Source organism: Trachemys scripta, chromosome 8 (assembly GCF_013100865.1).
Source record: "Trachemys scripta elegans isolate TJP31775 chromosome 8, CAS_Tse_1.0, whole genome shotgun sequence".
In the NCBI taxonomy this organism is placed as follows: Eukaryota; Metazoa; Chordata; order Testudines; family Emydidae; genus Trachemys; species Trachemys scripta.
The window spans coordinates 76,698,811-76,720,073 of NC_048305.1; the positions used below are offsets into that span (position 1 = coordinate 76,698,811).

The following is a 21,263-nucleotide window of genomic DNA, read 5'->3' on the forward strand; positions in this document are numbered from 1 at the left end:
CAAAATGTAAAATAACTTAATGTCCTTATTTGGACATAGACAATTTTTGTTAGGGTTTCCCCAGCTTCTGAGAGAGAAACAGCAGAAGATAAAGTTAGTCTAAAGTTGCTGCTTATTTTGTTGTGTTCCATGAAATCTGATTGCTGAATTTCCCAGATTCTTCAAATCTTCTCCAAGTGCCTTTACAGGGCAAGGATCACTAATGTGGCCCCTGTCTGATTGTCCAGTTAAAATATATAAAGGAAATAGGCTTGTGCCAGGAACAAATACAGGCTTTGAATCCAAATTACCATAGATGAAAAGCTATTGTTCCACTTTGCCACCTGAATTAATTTTACTGTAAATTTTTAAAATGATGGTTCAATCTGCAGACATGAATGATTAGTCACATAACAAATTAATGTGAGCTCTTCATAGTATTTAGCCTAAATCACAAACCTGTTACTGATAACTTTCTAACTCCTCTTCCTATTGGGTGTATGTTTTCTTTCTTAAAGGTCTCTCTCTTACACATCTGCCATTTTGTGTCTTTTTCTCCAACTGAAATGGTAGGAAGCAGTCCTCTCTACAAAAGGCAAGGTGGTATAGTTATATGGGCCCATGATGCCCGTGCTCCACCAATATTTAGGACCGTGGGCCTGGCTCCACCAATGTTTCAGCTTCTTGTGCTTCGGTGGGACATAGGGTCCCGGGTGGCCTAGGGAGCTAGAGCGGGGTCTGGTGCCAGCAGCAGCGAGTGACCCGGCCCCAGCCTGCCCCTCTTTGCCCTGCCCCGGGGTCGCTTGGTGGAGGGACTGGAAGCCAGAAAGAGATGGGGAAGGGGCTTGGGGGAAGGGGTGGAATGGGGGCAGGGAGGGGGCGGAGCAGGGGCACGCTGGGGGCCAGGTCCCTCGCTGCTGCCAGCGCCAGGCCCCCCTGCTACTCCCCCAGGCTGCCCTGGACCCCACATCCCCCTGAAGTGTGGGGACCCACAAAGCACGGGGCCCGGGACGGTTGCCCCGATGGGATGGCTCTGGGTCCAGAGAGGCCTGGGGGGTTAGTGGGGGTGCTTGTCTCTTCCTGTCCTGTTGTGTCTTGTTTTGCCTCTGCCACCTCAGAGCTAAAGGTTTGCTTCCTAATTGTATTGAAAAGGGCTGACAGGATATATGTACTGTGAACACCTGTAACTTAATAGTAGTAAGTACCTATTTTCACTATCTCATGGTCTGTGCTTTGTTGCTAAAAGCCAAAGTTCTTCGAGTGCTTGCTCATGTGTATTCCACAGTAGGTGTGCATGCTCGCCACGTGCACCGGTGCCGGAAGTTTTCCCCCTAGCAGTACCCGTGGGGAAGCGCCCTAGCGACCTCTGGAGTGGTGCCTCCATGGTGCGGTATAAGGGGCGCTGCCTGCATCCCCCACCTCCGTTCCTTCTTCGGAACTGCTCTGCTCCAGTTTTGCTGTAGCTCATCCCCAAAACTGCTTGTTCGTTTTGTATGGTACCTGTAGTTAGTTTAGTTTAGCTAGAACGCCCTGGCCGGGGCATGCCCCGTACCCTGGGTTTTAAGCCATGCGACACTTGTAGACGATTTATGCCAGTGAGTGATTCGCATGCAGACTGTTTAGGGGAAACCCATCTCAGCGATCACTGCAAGATTTACAAGTTGTTTAAACCTCGGCCCAAGAGAGAAAGGGACATTAGGCTCCGGGCTATTCTGATGGAGTCGGCGCTGACCCCGGCTCCGGCGCGCTGCTCCGAGTTGGCACCGCAGTGTCGGTGCGCGGCGACCCTTCGGCACCATTGACTACTTGGCACAGCTCCCCATCCACAGAGCACTCCAAGAAGACTAGGAAGAGGCCTTCTTCGCCGCGGCACCGGAGTAATCCCGGGACAGAGTCTAGACCCATGTTGGGCGGTCCTCGATCCCCACCAACCGCTAGGCCTCTGACTCAAGTCGAGCAGAGTAGCCCGGCCCATTCGGAGCAGGCCTCCCTGGGTGTCCGGGTGCCCTCCACACCAGAGGCCCTGTAGGCAGCCCGGGATGTTATGTCCATGCCGGTACCAGGAACATCGCCGATGTCGACCCCGCACTCCAGAGGCAAGCCACCGGTGGGATCTCCGCAGTCACCCCCGGCTCAGTACCAGTCTCAGTTGAGGGAACATTCCTGACGCCATTCGCCATCCAGAGACTGTTCGGGGCAAAGTCCACGTGGATTGCCCTCAACGCCCACCAGGCTGTCTGGTTGGGTTCTGTCTGACCAAGACTCTCAGCACCACTCTGCCTCTAGGAGCGAACACCGACGGGACCAAGGCAGTCAACGTAAAAGGTCCTCGACTTGGCAGGGCTATCGCAGCTGGTCATGGCATGAACATTGACGTCGTTCCCGTTCGTCGTCCCGCTCCAGGATCCTGCCACGGCACCGCCTCTGCAGCCCCGGGCATCAATCACTGCCGTGGGTCCGCCTGCCGGAGCCGATCACAGAGCAGCTGTTACCGATGGTACCAGTCCTCCATGTCGGCATTGCTCCCGGCGCTGCTGCTCCTCCCGGTCCAAGGACAGCAGCAGGTCGTATGTCAGCCCGGCCTCCCTTCGTAGTCATCTATCAATGGGCCAAGCCAGCCAGGCTGAACAGCCGGCTCTGCCAGTGCCACAGCAGATGCAGCGGCACCGGGCCCCGTGGCCGGCCCAATGGTACCAGTGGGCACTGAGGCCCGTGATGCAGCCCCCAGTGGGGGCTTGCTCGGTGGCCGGAGCCTCAGAAGGACCATCAGCCTCTCTCTCCAGACCTCCAAGGAAGAAATCAGTCGAACATGCATCCTCGGCACCGTGCCCGGAAACCAACCAAGTGGTGGACCCTCTGGTGCCGGTGGACATACAAAGTACTGCACCGGCCTTCGCACCCTCCCCGGATGAGGCAATTACAACCCCTCCATCCCGCAGGTGGACTTTAGGGCCCACCAAGAACTCCTTTTATAAAGGGAGCATCAAGCCTCCACCTCCAAGCAAAGGAGATGGAGGAGCCCTTGGACTCCCTGTTTAATGTACTGTCCTCCTTGGCACCGGGCAGGGTGGCCTTGCCTCTCCACGAAATGGTGGCGAAAATTTCAAATGCCCTGTGGCAAACCCTGGCCTTATTGGCCCCCTCCTCTAAGACCTCCCTGCAGGACCGCTCAAAAGCTCTGTTTGCGGAACAAATGGATACAAAGATGCATGGCCTGAAAGTCTCCTGCATGACTCTCCAGACTCTGGGTCTCTATGTTATGGCTCTGGCTAAACCTAAGTTCAAGCCATAGCAGACTCCCACTCAGGCCACCCATTCAAAATATGAGACCACTTATAAGAAGTTGCGGAACTATAAGAGGCGCCCACAGAGGCAGTCTCGGCCTGCTCCCCAGCCTGGGTCCTCCAAGGCAAGCAAGCGGGGAGAAGGTGGTTTTGACGGGACGCCCAGGGGCGCCCTGCCAGTTCTCATCAGGGATCCACCCTCAATAAAGCTTCCCTTCTCCAATTGGTTGTGTGCTTTCCTCCCAGAGTGGTCGCGGCTGACCTCGGACTGATCTCCCAGGGCTACACCCTCCAGTTTACTTCCTCCCCGCCTAACCATCCCCTGGCCCTGTACCTCCTGGGGGACCCCTAGCATGAGGCTCTGCTCGAGCAGGAGGTGGGATGGCTCCTGGGCCTAGGAGTGGTGGAAGCGGTACCGGGGGAGTTCAAAGGCAAGGGGTACTACTCCCGCTATTTCCTTATCCCGAAGGCCAAAGGGGGGCTCAGGCCCATCTTGGACCTGTGAGGCCTGAACCAGTACATGGTGAAGCTCAAGTTCCGCATGGTCTCCCTGGTCTCCATCATCCCCTCCCTGGATCCCGGGGACTGGTACGCCACCCTCGATCTGCAGGACGTGTACTTTCACATTCATATATTTGAGGGGCACAGACGCTTCCTCCATTTCACAGTGGGGCAGGAACTCTACCAATTTACAGTCCTCCCGTTTGGCCTGTCCACTATCCCCAGACTATTCACAAAATGTATGTCAGTGGTGGCGGCCTACCTCAGGCACCATGGGGTCCAGATCTTCCCCTATCTGGATGACTGGTTGGTCAAGGGCAGCTCCTGGTCGCAGGTGCAGGATCATGTGGCGCTCCTTCTGTCCACGTGCACCACTTTGGGCCTGTTGGTAAACAACACCAAGTCCACATTAGTCCTGGTACAATCCATAGAGTTTATCGGGGTGGTCCTGGATGCCTCATCAGCCAGAGCCTCCCTCCCACTGGACAGGTTCGAGACCCTGAAGAGACTCATCAACAGTCACAAGGTTTCCGGTGACAACAACCAGAGTGTGCCTCCAGCTCTTGGGTCACATGTCGGTGTGCACATATGTGGTCCATCACGCCAGACTCAGAATGAGGCCCCTCCAGCTCTGGTTGGCCTCAGAGTTCTCCCAGGCCAGGGACAGGATGGACAAAGTCCTCACAGTGCCCAAGCCAGTGATCACCTCCCTATGGTGGTGGTCCTCCCCGAGAAACATGCTCCAAGGGGTCCCGTTCAGGGGCAGGGCCCCATCACTGGAACTGGTGTCTGACGCGTCATACCTGGGATGGGAGGCCCACGTGGGAAATGTTCAGACCCAAGGATCTGACCCTCCACATAAACGTCAAGGAGCTCAGGGTGGTACAGTTGGCATGCATGGCCTTCCGCTCGCAGCTGGGGGGGCTGGGTGATCAGGGTCTTCACGGACAACATGGCCTTGATGTTCTACATCAACAGGCAAGGCGGGGCCCAATCCTCTGCCGCAAAGCCCTCAGGCTGTGGGACTTTTGTATAGCACATGACATCTGCCTACAGGCCTTCCATCTGCTGGGCGCCCGGAACACACGGGCAGATCGCTTGAGCAGGGACTTCTCCTCTCAGCACGAGTGGTCTCTCCACCCAGAGGTGGTGCATAGACTTTTCCAAGTGTGGGGAACTCCCCAGGTGGACCTGTTCGTGACTCAGCAGGACAGTCGCTGTCCCCAGTTCTGCTCCGGGGGGGGGGCTGGGATGGGGCGCTATCTCCGATGCCTTCCTCCTATCCTGGTCAAGCCAGTTTATCTATGCCTTTCCCCCGTTCCTGTTGATTGGCAAGGTCTTGGAAAAGATAAAGACCGACAAAGCCCGGGTCCTTCTGATTGCCCCGGCATGGCCCTGGCAGCATTGGTACAGGACCCTCACAGGCCTGGCGGTCGCCCGGCCATTGCTGTTCCGCCCAGACCTGCTCCCCCAGGACCAGGGCCACCTCCTCCACCCCAACCTGGCGGCACTCCACCTCACAGCATGGCTGCTCAATGGTTAGGTAGAGAGGAAAGGACGTGCTCAGAAGGGGTTCAGCACATCCTCTTAGAAAGCAGATGGCCCTCCACACACTGAGCCTACTTGGCAAAGTGGTCTCGGTTTTCCAGATGGGCAGACGAGTGGGGTGTTTCTGCCCTGATCCAGTTCATTCTGGACTACCTCCTTCACCTTAGAGCCCAGGGCCCGGCGCCCTTGTCAGTCAAGGTGCACCTGGCGGCCATATCGGCCTTCCATCTGCTGATGCAGGGCCACACGATATTCTCCCATGCTATGCCTGGCTGATTCCTTAAGGGGTTGGATCGTCTCTTCCCGTATGTTAGGCCCACAGTCCCTCAGTGGTGTTGACCTAAACCTGGTGTTGACCCGTCTCACGGGGCCCCCATTTGAGCCGCTAGCCATGTGCTCCTGGTCACACCTCTCGTGGAAGGTGGCCTTCCTGGTTGCGATCATGTCAGCTAGGCAGGTCTCGGAACTCAGGGCCCTAACCTCCGAGCCCCCGTACACGGTGTTTCATAAAGATAAGGTACAGCTCCACCCACACCCTTTGTTCCTCCCGAAGGTGGTCTCCACCTATCACATGGGTCAGGACATTTTTCTGACGGTCCTCTGCCCCAAGCCCCATGTGTCCAGTGAGAAGCTGGATTTAAGATGGGCTCTGGCTTTTTACCTGGAGCGGACTAAGCCATTCAGAAAGTCCTCGCAACTGTTCATTGCCTTGGCCGAGCGTGTGAAAGGTCAGCCAATCTCCACTCAGCAGCTCTCCAACTAGATCACCTTGTGCATCCGTACCTGTTATGACCTGGCGGGAATCCCTCCACCACCTATTGTGAAGGCGCACTCGACTAGGGTGCAGGCCTCATCGGCTGCCTTTTTGGCCCATGTCCCCATTCAGGACATTTGTAGGGCTGCCACGTGGTCTTCAGTTCAAACGTTCACTATGCATTATGCGATTGTCTCTCAGACCAGGGAAGACACCGGGTTCGGCAGGGCCATTCTCCGTCCTGAGAGTTTGTGAACTCTTTCCCACCTCCAGCAGATATAGTTTGGAATCACCTACTGTGGAATACACATGAGCAATCACTCAAAGAAGAAAAGAGTTACCTTTTCCGTAACTGGTGTTTTTCGAGATGTGTTCCTCATGTCTATTCCATATCCCACCCTCCTTCCCCTCTGTTGGAGTTGTCTGGCAAGAAGGAACTGAGGGTGGGGGGAGCGTGTAGCTCCCCTTATACCGCGCCATGGAGGCGCCACTCCAGGGGTTGCGGGGGGCGCTCCCCCCTACGGGTATTGCTAGGGCAGTGGCTCTCAAACTTTTTTACTGGTGACTCCTTTCACATAGTGAGCCTCTGAGTGTGACCCCCCCCCTTATAAATTAAAAACACTTTTTATATATTTAACACCATTATAAATGCTGGAGGCAAAGCAGGATTTGGGGTGGAGGTTGACAGCTCACAACCCCCCATGTAATAACCTTTTGACCCCCCGAGGGGTCCCAACCCCCAGTTTGAGAACCCCTGCGCTAGGGGAAAAACTTCTGGCACTGGTGCACATGGTGAGCATGCACACCTATTGTGGAATAGACATGAGCAACACATCTCGAAGAACACTGGTTACGGAAAAGGTAACTGTCTTTTGTTGGTGTCTCCCTTATAAATAGACCCTAGGTGTCTTTGCTAATGTTTAAATATGTTATTGAGCAGATGAGAGAAACTAGGAATAGTAAGGCCAGAGCTGTAACAATTCCTCCCAAATCTTGATGGTCAAAATGCACTTGTGTTTCTATTTGGTTTTGTGATTGAAATATCTTTTCTGCTGAATTATGTTACATAGAATGAGCTGAGTCCACATGAATGGAATACTCTCTTTTCCCTGTGCCATGTTTCTGGTTTCCTAATGTAACAGCAAAATGCTTTGCTGACAAGTTGAATTTAAAATGGGGAAAACTGGGAAATGAAGTATTTGACTTGAATGATTTTTTGTGAGCAAGCAGCTGGCTAGCTTTTTAACCAAGGTAGTACTGATAACTTCACAGGGAGATTTAAATGAAAATATGTTGCGTACAAATATATTGAAGTGCCTGAATCATGGCATGTATACCTATTAAAAATGAATACAATAGATGTCATGAAAATCTCCATACAAAATTAAACTGTGATTTCAGATTTTATCTGGAAATATGCCAGAAGTACCCGAACCCCCCACTGCTAGCAGCAAACAAAATCAGCAACCTGCAGTTTAACATAATTTCTTTGCAGTACATAACAGCTGGCACATAATTTAATAAAGGGTGTGTGGGGGGCACTGGCTTGAAGTCTACACTTGCTGTAACATGTGTTGGGCATTGGATTGGTTTATGAATGGTGAGATAAGATGTGAAGGAAATGCACTTTGTGTTGCCTTAGAAATGTAAAGTAGTTAGCATATTGTGAAGGAAGGGTATTTATATCTCTAGATAAATGTACAGAGTATCTACTGCCACAGCAGCTATGCCTACAACAGGCAGATTCTTTACTTGTTTCAATTTGAAGCAGTAAGTTTTCTTACATTGCTGTCTCAGATTTCACAAGTTTACCTACAACTTATTTTACTTCTACACAAATTCTTGGACCAAAATTTTCAAACTTGGATGTCTGATGTTAGCCACCTCAAAAGTGTTCTGATTTCTCAGAAACCTGTTAATGGCCTGTGAGGGCTCAGCATCTCTGAAAATCAGGCAACTTATTTAGGTGTCTCATTTCAGACTCCCAACATCTGAATAATTTGGCCTAATTTTACAAACCTCCAGTGATGTTACTGTTATTACTATGCATAGATCGAATAGTTTGAGCTCCCCAGAATCAAAGTGAATTTGTGTACTAAGTGAACATTAAAGCAGGTGTATTCAGAGCTTCAACTGTTCCATATGGCAGCTGCCTGGGAACATTGGCATGTGCTGTCTGTTTACAGTCAATGCCTTGTATTGATTACAATCTCACAAAGATCTCAATTTGCCACCACTATGAAACTATTAGTTGTGTGGATTTTAATGGAGATGGTTCTCATGAAAGGTCTAGGTTTGGTGCAGATACAACTGTGTAGCTGAAATCTACATGTGCTCCTCTTTTTCTCTAAGTAGGTCTGAACTTTTCACTTTCTAGACTGAAATTGCCCCATGCTGTGGTTCATTCTCATTGTCCACAATTTGATTCTTAGGGGGGAAACCCGGGAGAAAGTAAGTACACACTTGACCTTTCACCACACTGGAGTTTTGCTTTGGTTACCAGTCCAAATGAGTTTGGCTATCATTCGAATAGGCAGCTATGGAATGGTGGACAGATTATGGAACTGACACACAGTTTAGTATAAAAACAACAAAGAGTCTGGTGGCACCTTAAAGACTAACAGATGCATCCGAAGAAGTGAGGTTTTTACTCACGAAAGCTTATGCCCAAATATATCTGTTAGTCTTTAAGGTGCCACCAGACTCTTTGTTGTTTTTGTAGATACAGACTAACACGGCTACCCCCTGATACTTGACAGTTTAGTATGGTTGACGTATTACTCGAGAGAGAGCCGAGACTGGAATGGCAAGAGTTGTTCCAGGCTATGATTGAAGAGCAATGGCAGAGATGTATGAAGGACTGGACTACTGATTCACATCCTTTGCTTTCCTGATCACTGCATTCTCCACTTTCCTTTTAAACTTCAGTGAGCCCTTCCCTGTCCAGACTGCAGGCGAGTGGGTAATAGATGGAATAGCACTATGCTACTTATCACCTTTAACTTTTGCTGGACTTCTTTTCTTATAATATCAATCATCAGAAGTCAGTGAAACACATCTTATTTTCAACAATTCTTCTAGTTAATACATTATATTTTCCATTGCTGAGGGGGAATAGATCATTTAAAACATAATAGAAATATGCATATGTTTTTGAAAGCAATAGAAACGGACTTCCTTGACCTCTCTACAGAACCTCAGTTACTGAATTATTTTTATCTATCAATAAATTTGAAACACAACAAAGTAATAAAATAGTACTTTCTGAAACCTGCCCCAGCTTTAGCAGGTCTATCTCCAGCACCTAAAAAATGCAGAGTAAATATCAAGGCAGCTCTCAAATGGAAAATAAGAAAAGAGTGAGTTACTTCATCACAGTATTTTCAACAGGATTGTGAACACTCTATGCAGGAGCTGGAGGTCAGATTCCCTCGAATAAAAAGAGAGAGCTAGTTGTGGCACATCAGTGCACTGCAGTGAGGCTGGCAATTAGAATGTAGCCAGACAAAATCACAAGGGGGTACATAAATAAAAGAAAGCTTTAATGTGATTTAAATACCGTGACGGAGTTGCATTCAGTGACAGCCTGGCCACCACGTACAGTGCGACATCATCCTCTGTAGAGATGTGTTCTTCCAAAAGACTTCTGCATCAGCCATCTGGCTCAGACTGTAAGCACAGCTCGGTGAATGACACATAACCCAAGGGGATGTACCAAATTTGCTTAAACATAGGCTCATCATCTTCTCATAACAAAAGCTTGAATATGGCCCTAATTTTATATTATGTGGGAGTACGTCAAGAAAAAAAGAATAAAAACAAAAGTCAGAAAGTTTCTTGGATGCATGCTTTTTAAAACTTCCTTTCATTGCACTCACTTGTTTACAGGTATAATTGAGAACATCACATTTACTAGATTATGTAGATTGCATAAAAGGGTTTCACCTTTATGAGGAAGTTGGTAAAGGTATGTTATGAATTCAGGCTTCATAGGGCTTAAATACAGAAAAAGAGTGCATAGATCAAATGTTCTATTTCTGCACTGATTTCTTTTAGAAAGGTAACTTCCAGTCTAGGTTTTTTAAAAGATATCAATAGCTTCATAAACTCAAGATTTCCCTATACTCCACATCTTGAATAAAATCAAATTAAGGGTAATTCCTCAGGTTCTGACCATCCCCACTACCCAAACTATTAATTAATTAATGGATTGCAGAGGTGTTTTAGTTATGTTCAATCTTAACCTCACCCACCATCCATCTGAATGCCTTTCAAATGGGGAGTCTGGGTATTTTGTGTGTGTGTGTACAATGGGTTTATTTACATACTATACACCGGTCCTTGAACAGAGATGGTCCCAAACAGCAATGTCCTCTCTCAGAAATCTCACCCCAACTACCAATGCTTAATTCCAAGAAAGTGAGTGTGCACAGTTGTCTGGATCAAGCCTGTAGTTGACACATTCTTTTCTTGGTATCTTTCTAAGATCCTAATCTGCCCCATTACTGTAGTATCTGAATGCTTCACAATCTTTAATGTATTTATCCTCACATCACCCCTGTGAGGTAAGGAAACATCCCCATTTTACAGATGGGGAACTAAGGCATAGAGAGACTAAATGACTTATTCAAGGTAACATAGGACAGTGACTCAACCTTTCCAGACTATAGTAACTCTTTCAGGAGTCTGATTTGTCTTGCGTACCCCCAAGTTTCACATCACTTAAAAACTTGCTTACAAAATCAGACATAAAAATACAAAAGTGTCACAGCACAATAGTACTGAAAAATTGATTTACTTTCTCGTATTTACCATATAATTATAAAATAAATCAATTGAAATATAAATATTGTACTTATATTTCAGTGTATAGTATATAGACCAGTCTAAAATTTTAGTTCACACTGACTTTGCTAGTGCTCTTTCTGTCGCCTGTTGTAAAACTAGGCAAATATCTAGATGAGTTGATGTACCCCCTGGAAGACCTCTGTATACCCCTAGGGGTACACATACTGATTGAGAATCATTGACGTAGAATATCTGTGGCAAAACCGGGACTTGAACTCCAGTCTCCCAGGATCTGGACTTCTTTTCATTAGTCATTTTGTCATACCATTTTCAATAGTTGCAAAATGCTGTAAACAAAGCCATTCTGTGAATAATTGGACCCTTTAACCCTACATATTTTTTGAAAATTATTAAAGAAATAGCTAGATTCTGGCGGCCTTGTTTTCAATAAGGAAGATTGCACTGATTGACCATTGTTGCAGGAGTGAAGTGAAAGGAGAATTTAAGAAGAGTAAAACAAGTGAGTTATAGAAAATCAACATTTCAGAAATAATTAAACAGAAAGATAAATGCCAAAACATGACAACAGAGTAGACTTACATGATCCTTCCCCCTATATACTAGCCAAAATTCAGAGTGCTTGCACAAGCCAAGTATTTTTTAACATAAGAGTTTTCCTTCACTTACTCCTAGCACAAAGAGATGTTTCTGATCCCAGTTAGGCAAAGGATTTACCATATGAATTTCCTGATGACAATGGTGAGCGCTGGTTACAAGTGATGGTCAGAGCAAGATACTCAGAGTAAATTAATCGTTTAAATTAACCAAAAAAAATCTCTAGCAGAAAGTCTGAGAGAAATACAGTAAGAGCTAGAGCGTCTGCTGTGCAAATGAATTAGTGGGGGAAGAGAGTACTAGGGGATCCTCTTCTATCCTTACCATGCTATAATAGGAAGGGTGTTCTAACTTAGCATAATGAACACTATAAAATGGGCAGGAGCAAGAGAGAGATTAGGTTGGCTAGCTAAGCTCTTAGCCCACATGATATGGGACAACAGCCGCTCTTCTTGGAACTCGGGCTTAGCACTTTTTTCCCCCCACTTATTCCTTTACATACCTAAAAAACCACATTCCAGGATTTGCAATGGTTGTGAGAAAACTGCACTTCTCAGATGCTGAAGGCCCATGGCATTCAGTCTTACACTTCAGCACACACCTAAGATGTATGCTTATATCACTACAGCCATGCACCCTGTTGTCTGCTATTCCTGATGGCACTTACTCCAAATCCTTATTTAAGGCTAACTTTCAAAAGTTGCTCACGTACCTTCAGAGGCTGTAGAAGGGAATAGAAAAGGAACATCTTTCAATCATGAAGACAAAAGAAGGGCAGCTTCAATAAGTGATGAAAACTCTGGCTAAGAATGCAATGATCATTCAACACTGCTTGTGATTTTTAATTTTGCCATACTATATTTGAGACATCTGATTAGGGGGAAAACTTCACTTTTGTATAATGTTATAGGAAAATAACATGTAAAGGCTTCATGGGTCCTTTCCATGCAGCTGTTAATATTACTAAAATGAATGAATAATTAAGAGATGATACAGATAACAGTAATTCAGATGCCCCATCTAACCATTTAATTTAGATTTAAATGAAATCAAACAGGCTGGTGCAGAAATGGGCTTTATCTGCAACATATTAAGAGACTGCAACAAAAATGGAAAGCAACAGCTGACCAAGTATAACTCATTTACCATGTTCTACGAATAAGCCTTACAGAAAAATTTATGGAGCAGATGGGCAAGATATATTCATGGCCTTATGTGCCTGAGTCTTTTCAATACAGATACAAGCGTGTGCATCCTAAGAATGCCTCACTAACGCTCTTGGGTAGTGTTAAAACATAAAATAGTCCCGCTGAAGAGGATTCTTGAGCTGTGATATAAAAAATGTTGCTGATCTGATTAAAAAATATTTGTCAATGTTAAATTTAAAATGTTCCCATTTGTTGTCTAACAGAACTTCTAAAAGACAAGGATGATGTAATTAGAGCATCTGGTGCTCCCAGTGAGACTAAATTAAGAGTGCTCCATATGGGGTCAGAAATAGGAGAGTTCTTAGCAGGGATTTGAACTAACCAATGAAAGCTTTTATATTTTATACTTCACTTCAAAGGATGCCAGTCGGATCACACTAACTCATTGTGGCATGTTTTGAAGTTAGACTCCTAGACCCTGATCCTGAGCCATGCCAGAGCTGCATTCAGAACGTTTCTGGGTGGGGAAAATAAGTCAGTTTTACACCCTTCTCTTTCCTTCCCATCCAGGCTTGTTCTCTGGTGCAACTTAAAGCAGCCTCAAGGCTATTTTAAATTATGTCCAGAGCCCAACAGCACCAAAGGGCTGTGCAATTGGAAATTACCAAAGGACAGGGGCACACCAGCCATGCTACCTATGCCAGGGACTGAGAAGGGTGTTGGTACAGAGCTGCTACAATGATTGTTCATCATGTGGGTTTTCTCCTTGCTCAAGAGGAATCTTGAAGGGGCTGATTTAGCCAGCTTTATGGGGCTTTGCACAGCCTGAGTAGCGCAAAAAAAGCCATAGTGTTGGGAGGTTTGGGTCTCTCTAGGTTTGGTTCTTGCTGTTCCACTGAGTTGTGATGACTGTGTATAAATCACGTAACCTCTCTGAGCCACAGTGCCTTTGTGTAAACTAAACCTGTGCAGTTGGATTCACAGGAACCTGAATAAACCTGATTTTGTTAAATCTGTGTTTACACTTGTGAGCTTTTATAGGCATAGAGAGCTATTTATGAAGTCCAAACAACATGAGCTGGCCTTCCTCTGGATCTTCTACTATTCAAGAATGAAAACCATGTTTACCTTCCACTGGAAAAGAAAGTATAGAATTAGATCATATTAGCTTAATATTTAACACTGTATAATTTAAGATTAATAGGTTATTCCCAAATCTAACATAAATTGGTCATGAAGTAAATTAGTCTTTTGTAGCATATCATAGTTAAAAGTTATAGAAAAGATAAAGTAATTATTAAGCATTAGGAAATTCTACTAAAAGTTCTGGGAAGTTTAGATAGACAACAACTAATCAGAGGAGTAATTGAGATTAACAGCAAAATGTGCTTATAAAGATAGGGTGGGATTTGGGTTTGTAGCATTCGTAGCCACTTGCAAAGAAAAATTCTAGGCTTTGTAAGATCCCTACAAAAATCACAGCCCAAATTAGGCCTCAGTCCTGCAATTGCATCCAATGGAAGGATCCCCATTGACTCCAGTAGGGCTCTCCATGGGCACAGGAGTCTTCCTGTGTGGAAGAAGTTGCAGGATGGGGACCTACGTCTATTAAATGTGTAGGTCATGTTGGATTTAACAAGCCACTGCCCAAGACACTGGATTCTGTATGGTATCTATTTAAACTCATTTAAAACCAAATGAATGACTGTATTATATTAATTTCTTTCTTATGGAAAAGATGGAGGCGACTGATTTCATACTGAAAACTTTTGCAGAGAGGGATTTAGTTGCAAGTCAGATTTGCCTTTAGAAGTTCTGGTGATTTGAAGCAAACCTTTTACTGGTTAATTTTAGCATGTGTTTGCAGAGGGATAGCTACAGCCAGTTTCTGAACTGAGCCGTTTTAAATTCCCTCTCTCTATCTCCGAAGTGTGTGTGAGGTGACTAGAAAAAAGATGACTAGATGACCGTTTGAGTTAAGATTTGCTTCATCGTGGAAAAGTCAAATGCTACAAGAACAGACAAGGGACACAAGAATACACAATGTTTTCCTTCTTATAATTACTGTGGTTAGTTGCTTTCATTGTTGCTGGATTTGTCACGTAGCAGTAAAACTACTGCCTAAATTAAACTTAATCATTTGAATGAGGAAAAAGTGTTTTGAGGGAGGAGATGATCAAAAGCCGGGGACAAAGAACTACTGAAGACCATAATGAATGCACCATTTAAGTGAAGGTGAATCATGGCCTGGGCTCCTTTTAGTTTGCTGTATTTTAAAATGTTCAGAATTGTAGTTCATTTCTTTTTCAGATCTGGTGGTTGGCAACATGTCATCAGAGCCATCATAGTTTTAGATAACAAACCTAGATAGTTGCTCCGCTTTTATTTTTCTCTTCTGCTTCCATGTGTGTTCCAACATGTCTATTATATTTTTGAGACATCATAATTGTACATTAAACATTACAGCAGGGAAAATATGACAACAGTAATAATGAGCAATATTCATGGCCCGCAAGCTTACTATCTGAAGGCCTGTGTGGGTACACTGCAGTCAAACAGAGAGCAGTGAATAGATGTGATCCCTGGTTGGCTTAATAGAAGTGAGGAGAAGGAAGAGGCATTGGATATTTAATTGGGAGGTGTTGCAAGATTAGGGGGCCAGTATGACAGAATTCATAGTAAGAGACTATGACAAAAGGTGTGGCCCTGAGCACCTTTATGTGCGGGGCTGGATGCCCTCTACTCTCAATTACTTTATTGGGAGTTGATAGCACTTGGCAGTTCTCAGGTGCTGCAGACCTAACCTCACAGTATAAGGCCCAAAAGGGAACACTAAGGAGAGAGGGTTGAGAGGAATGTAGGGAGAGGATGGAGATGAAGGGGGAAGTCAGGGCTCAGGTGTTGGCAGAACCGGTGTTATGGAGTTGCCTGAAGGTGAGAAGAAGTTTTAATAATATATAAAGAAGATGAGAAAGAATTCAAAAGTGGGGCAAGACAGTCATTATCTTGTGAGGGGCTGAGTGCTTCCTGCAAGATGCTGAATTACTCTGCTTGACTGACAGTCCTTAGCAGATTGCTGGGTTAGGCCCATTGTCACAAAGGTGGGAGATAAAGGTGATATTGGGAGCAGCCTTCACATGGATGGAAAAAAGGCAGGAGAGTGAGAGGCCAGCAAGGAAAAATTACAGTAGATGAGTGAAAAATTATTGCAGAATGGATTTGTGTTTTGGTGATAGGGGCTGGTCAATGGTTAAGATGTAAAATAAACTTTCTTCCTGCAAAGATAATTTAACATTTTACCAGGATTACAAAGCTATTTAAGTCTCAACTGTTATTAGGTGTTGAATTAAGTTTATCATGTTATCTGCAAGATAAATATTTGTTTCCTTCTCTCTCTCTTTAAAGGAAGCTTCATTTAGCAGAAACAAGTAAAGTTCTGGCTATCTCCATGGCCCTTTCAAGGGCCTTTTAAACACTTTCTGCAAAAATGTACTTGGTAGCCCCCAGCCAGAACCTGCCTGATTCCGATCTCCCCTATCTATTACCCTGTTGTAACTCCATTAACTTACTCCTGATTTATGCAAGTGTATGCAAGATCCGTGTTCAGCCAATTGCCTACAAGAACCTAAAGGTGATTCATTACTCTATATTTCTTCATAAAAGGAATGATTTACTCAATGTTTATAAAGGAATAGGCTATAATTTCTGTGATTTTAAAATAAGGTAATCTTAAACCAGATAATTGTTCAACTATCAGTTTTTCCCCAAATAATGATTTCTTAGGAAAGATGTAGATAGACAATACTGATGAATGAAATCCTTTGTTATTAATAGCTATATATGACACTATTCCCTTAAGGAAGCACTTAATTTACTCAATAGGGCTACTCACATGAGTAAAGTTACACCTGTTCTTAAGTGCTTGCAGGAGTGAGACATATTCCCTGCCTCTGAGGGAGGAGCACTCACATGAGTACGGTTTTGCAGGATCAGATCCTAATGGCTTAATTCTGCGAGCTGCTGAGTACCCTTAACTGTCATTTAATCCAGTGGTCTCCACAGTGGGGTGCGCGGCAGGAGGAGGGCCGCCGAAGCAACGCCGCTTTGGCAGTTCGGGCAGATTTTTTTTTTTTTTTTTGCTTGGGGCAGCAAAAATGGTAGAGCCGGCCCTGCAGCACGGCAGGGGGTGTGTGCTCAAAATTTTTTTACTGATGGGGTACACGATCAAAAAAGTTTGGAGACCACTGATTTAGTCAATGCCTTACAGGATGGAACCTAGCAGTCAAAGCAAAGCTCCAGTCCCACAGTAGTGTGAGCTTCCCTGTTGGTGTCTCTCCTGTCACCTGGAAGAGGGCTGGACCCCCGAACAAGTGAGAGAAGAGCTTATTTGCCATGCCCAGTCAATCCTTGACTTCTCTGCTGAGACTGGCTACAAGCAGAGATGCCATTTGTTATGGGATGGGGGTGCAGTTGCCTCCCCCCAGACTTTTCATAGATCTATGTCTTCCACTTCTCCACCTCTGCAAGATATAATGTAATCACACAATGTTCTATGTGCTAGCACAATTTTGCCAGACCCCCGCAATTTGTTCCTGACTGTTCACTTCTGTCAGCTCTGCTCCTGGGTTTTGTATTGTCTGTATTTGTCCAGTAGGGAGTGAAAGCAAGAATTCATTAAAGAGCAGCTGGACAGCGAGGGCCTAATTGTCAGAAAACACTCCCAAGGCAAACTCCGGCCAGCGGCTTTGTCAGGGTCTTTTATCCCTGTGTAGACATAGCCCATTGACTTCAGGTGGACTTGTGGGTGCTCATCTCTTCTGAAAACCAAGCCTTACCTGGCTGGTGGCAATTGAGGGGGTCACATTTGAACCAATTTCCTAATTAGTAGTAAAAGTTTCACGTTGCCTTACCAGACTCCGTAGCTAGGAGATGTGGTCTGCACAGCTGGGTCTGGTTATTCTAGCTTTCTGCTTGATTTCAACTATAAGTTGATAGCACAGTATCACCTCTGTAGCCAATACTGTCTTTGTTCATTCCCCTGGCATTGCTTGGTCTCTGTTCTAGAGTAGGTTGGTGCGGTTTTTATTATCATTCTCCTTATGCTTGTTCTTCCTTTGCAAGTGTTAACAGCAGAAGAGACAGACACAGATCTCTTCAGTTAAAAGGTAGCTGGAATCCCCACTGCAGCTGGCCTACAGGCGCATGAACTAGTGCAGCCTTAGGGTTTAAAGAGGGATTGATTGATCATTGTTTATTTGGGAAACAAGCTGATAAAGGTCCACTTCATTGTTGTATTCACTGATTTTTACAAGCGAATTGTCAGGATGCTCAGCAGATCTTTGGAACTTTGTCTCTTTACCAGGATCCAAGGCAATTGATGAGTTTACAGGGCTTGTTCGCTTTAGATTCGTGGAGCCCACAAAAATCAATAGTTTTCCATTATCGGGTGCGGCTGGGTCACTGGTCTGTCAATGAGCTGTGACAATTGCTGTGCAAGGGTGAACCTGACCAGTCAATTGCTGCTGACAAGAGGCAAACATGCTGACAGCCACTAGAACAAGTCGAAACACAGCTTTGCACTTCGGCTTGCCGTCCAGAGAGGCTCGAAGGAAGGCCCGTTCCCAGATGTAGGGCAAACGCCATGGCAAAGCAGGGCTGGGCCCTGCCCCCGCTCCCTCAGCAGGGCGGCCTTGGACGTTCAGGGCCCTGTGCGCACGGACACAGCCCGGAGATGAAGGACAACTTCCTGGATCAGAGGGTGCCTCGCTATTGCAGGGCCTTCCCCCGCCACTGGCGCCGTGGAGCGCAGCCGCGCTCCCAACCTGTCAATGCGGATTCCCTGCCGGAGCGCGGCCGCAGTGTAACCCCAGCCACGCCAGCGGAGCGAGTCCCTGGCCTGCCTCTGGGCTCAGCCCAGCTCTTGCCGGTCTCGGGGTGGGTTCCGGCGGAATTCCGGTCAGACACCGAACTGGGAAGCGGAACGAAAATCAGTAGCTAGCAATTAACCCAATATTAGGATTTTTAATTTCCAACCTCCATTAACTACTTTCAAGTCTTAAACGCTGGCCTCTTTCTTTGTGCCTCCAGCCCTCCGTTTGATTCGCGCAGAAGCCCAGAGTCACTTGCGTTCCCCTCATCAAACAGAAAAACTGGCAATCAACTTTATCACTGCGAGCCAACTAGCTGGGTTTAAAAAAATACACTATCCACCAGACCGATCATTTTCTTTAAACGAGACCAGAAGGGAGGCGTTTGGAAGGGAAAAGAATAAACCCTCCTTTACTGGTAATTAGAAGAACCGGTCTTATGACTTGCAGCACTTGGTAGCTCAAAACGCGTCAGATCTCTTGTAGCATTAATTAAAAAGAATGTATGTGTTTTTAATAAAATGCTTCATGTTGTAGCCTCCTTTCTTCCTCTTACCAAATGTGATTATGGGGGCTGAAGGGAATTCAGGTTAATATGTTGACACACTTAACAATGCAGGGTCATGTTGCACAATACGCTTGACTGGTTTGGTTCAGTACAGCCTCTGACAGGTCCTAATCAGCCACTGCCCTAAAGGCAGAGGCAAAGAGCGGATTTTAATTACTGCTCCATACACGAGTTTGCCAGCATTAAATTGAGACATAATTAGGCCTCCGAATTTTAATAATTGTCCTAGCTAATTGGGCAGACAAGTGCGTTCTGTCGCGTGGCGTGATTAGATAATTAGTATTTCCAAATGACAAAATTGGGCTCTTGATTACGAATTCCAGATGCAAGGGGAAAGGTAGCGCCAGGATCTTTACGAGTCTATTAGGGGAGAGTTTAGCGATGCTGGTAATTTGAAGTCCATTAAGAAGCTAAATTCCACCTCCGGTGAGCCACACTGGGCTGAGAAGGCCTCTGCCTCCGTGTCTGCACCGCCGCCGCCTGGCTTAGACTTGGGAGATCCGCGGGATGTGCCCTGTTCTCCAGCTCTGCACCAGCGAGGCACGGCAAGGGAGTGGGGCTGGGGTCCTACTGAACATGGGAAGCTGCTTTCCCACGTGCCTGCCGTTTTTGAGGGCGGCCTCCTCCTTTGCCACCCAGCCCCTCCTGTATTCACTGCTTCTGCCCTCCACTGGTCCCAGGAACCTGCCCCCTCGGCCTGGGAGCCGGCGCTGGTGTAGGCTGCAGCCAAGTCCCCTGGCTGAAGTGCTATTTAAAAGTATACATATGCTAATGAGGGGCAGTCGGAGAGCACTGGGTGAGGCTGCTCGGGGCTCCTCTGGCTAGGCCATTATTTCCCACTGATTACTCGCTTAAGAACGTCTTCAGAAAAAAGGCTCGAGGTGTGACAGAGAGCTGGTCACCAAGCAGCTGCCCCTCATCCCTCCAGGCGCAATCTGACCTCCTTTCTCAGGCCCTCCTGCACCACAGGGCGGTCAGCAGCACCAGGAAAGGTGCATTATGGGGAAGTGGAGGGGGGAAAGAACCGGGCCTGTAGCTCTCAGGAGAGAAGGGGGCGCTGCAGCCGGGCTATATCCCAGATTCGAATGACTGACTCCTGCTACACTGAACCCGTCACACCGGTGACGCCCGGCCCAGAGAACCCCCTGCAAAGAGGCCTGCATTCCGTCTCCTGGGAGGGTAGCTCCAAAGGACACCCAGCGCCTGGTTCAGAGTGGTCCCTTTGGTTTCTATGAAGCTTGTTTCAAATAAGAAAAATGTCCCTAAATGCCAGCTCATTCACTCCTGCCCCTGGCTCTCTCAATGTGAGATGTCAACTCCAATTAAAAGCTTATTTATTTTCAAATGAAACTATCATGCTACTGGGAAACAAACAATAGGAGCAAAATCGGTGGCCTAATTCATTAAAAGCACAAATTACCAAGGAGTTGCTTGGAAAGGGGAGCCAGTGGAGAAGGCGAGCACAGAACATGTCATGGGAGAGAGAGAGAGAGCTGTCACACCCGGTTTGGGCGAGCTAGAGGCACGTCAGCAGATTAAACTCTCCATTTCGGTGTTCTTTCGCATGAACCGAGAAAAGACAGCGGATCTTCCCGACTAGCGGCCAGAGTAGGCTGCCCTTCAAATAAATGTAAAGAAATCTCTCCCTCTTTAGCAATAGCACTGTTCTCATTTTTAGTGCATTGTTGCATTCCCCAGATAAAATCTAACACTCCTGGAGGAAAGGTGTAATATCCGTCACAAAGATTTCTCTTTTCAGTACACAATACTTGGGTTTTTCTTTTTTTGAAGAATTACGTTTATGACTGATCACTCAACACCTTGTTGGCTCTGATTGCAGAAAACCCACCTTATAAATATATGATAACCACCCTGTAATAGGGAGTGTGACAATTTACTTCACAGTGCATTTCAGGCTGCTAATTGATCGTTTCAGTCCAGGGACTATGCGGAATAAATTATAGCCATCAAAAGGATATCACAGTTCATTTTGGTAGAATGGTTTCTGTGTCACTTCTTGTTCGTCTTTTGCCCAATAGCTGCATTAGCCCCATGTGTTGTTGTTTTGTTATTACTAGCTGTTTCCATGTCAGAAATGCAAATCTGAGAATGAACACTAGAGGCCGCTCTATTTGCATACTTCTACTATGATTAGGCGCGTGGTCTGCCTACACCAGCCAAAGAGTAAGAAGGTTTGAATTAGAAACCTCA

General features: G+C 46.3%; 1 long non-coding RNA gene across 2 annotated transcripts in view; it reads right to left on the bottom strand.

Annotated features, from left to right (window-relative positions):
- The window catches only part of LOC117882164, a 42,581-nt gene extending 24,969 nt beyond the window's left edge, over window positions 1-17,612 (bottom strand). The window contains exons 1-3 of one of the 2 annotated variants that reach the window (XR_004646938.1): window positions 17,528-17,612; window positions 9,626-9,735; window positions 4,027-4,146 (exon numbers count right to left, since the gene is read on the bottom strand). This is a non-coding gene — a long non-coding RNA (uncharacterized LOC117882164). Of the gene's footprint in view, window positions 1-4,026; window positions 4,147-9,625; window positions 10,630-17,527 lie in introns of those variants that run through there. The other variant, XR_004646939.1, reaches the window with a different exon arrangement.
- Between the last annotated feature and the right edge of the window lie 3,651 nt (window positions 17,613-21,263).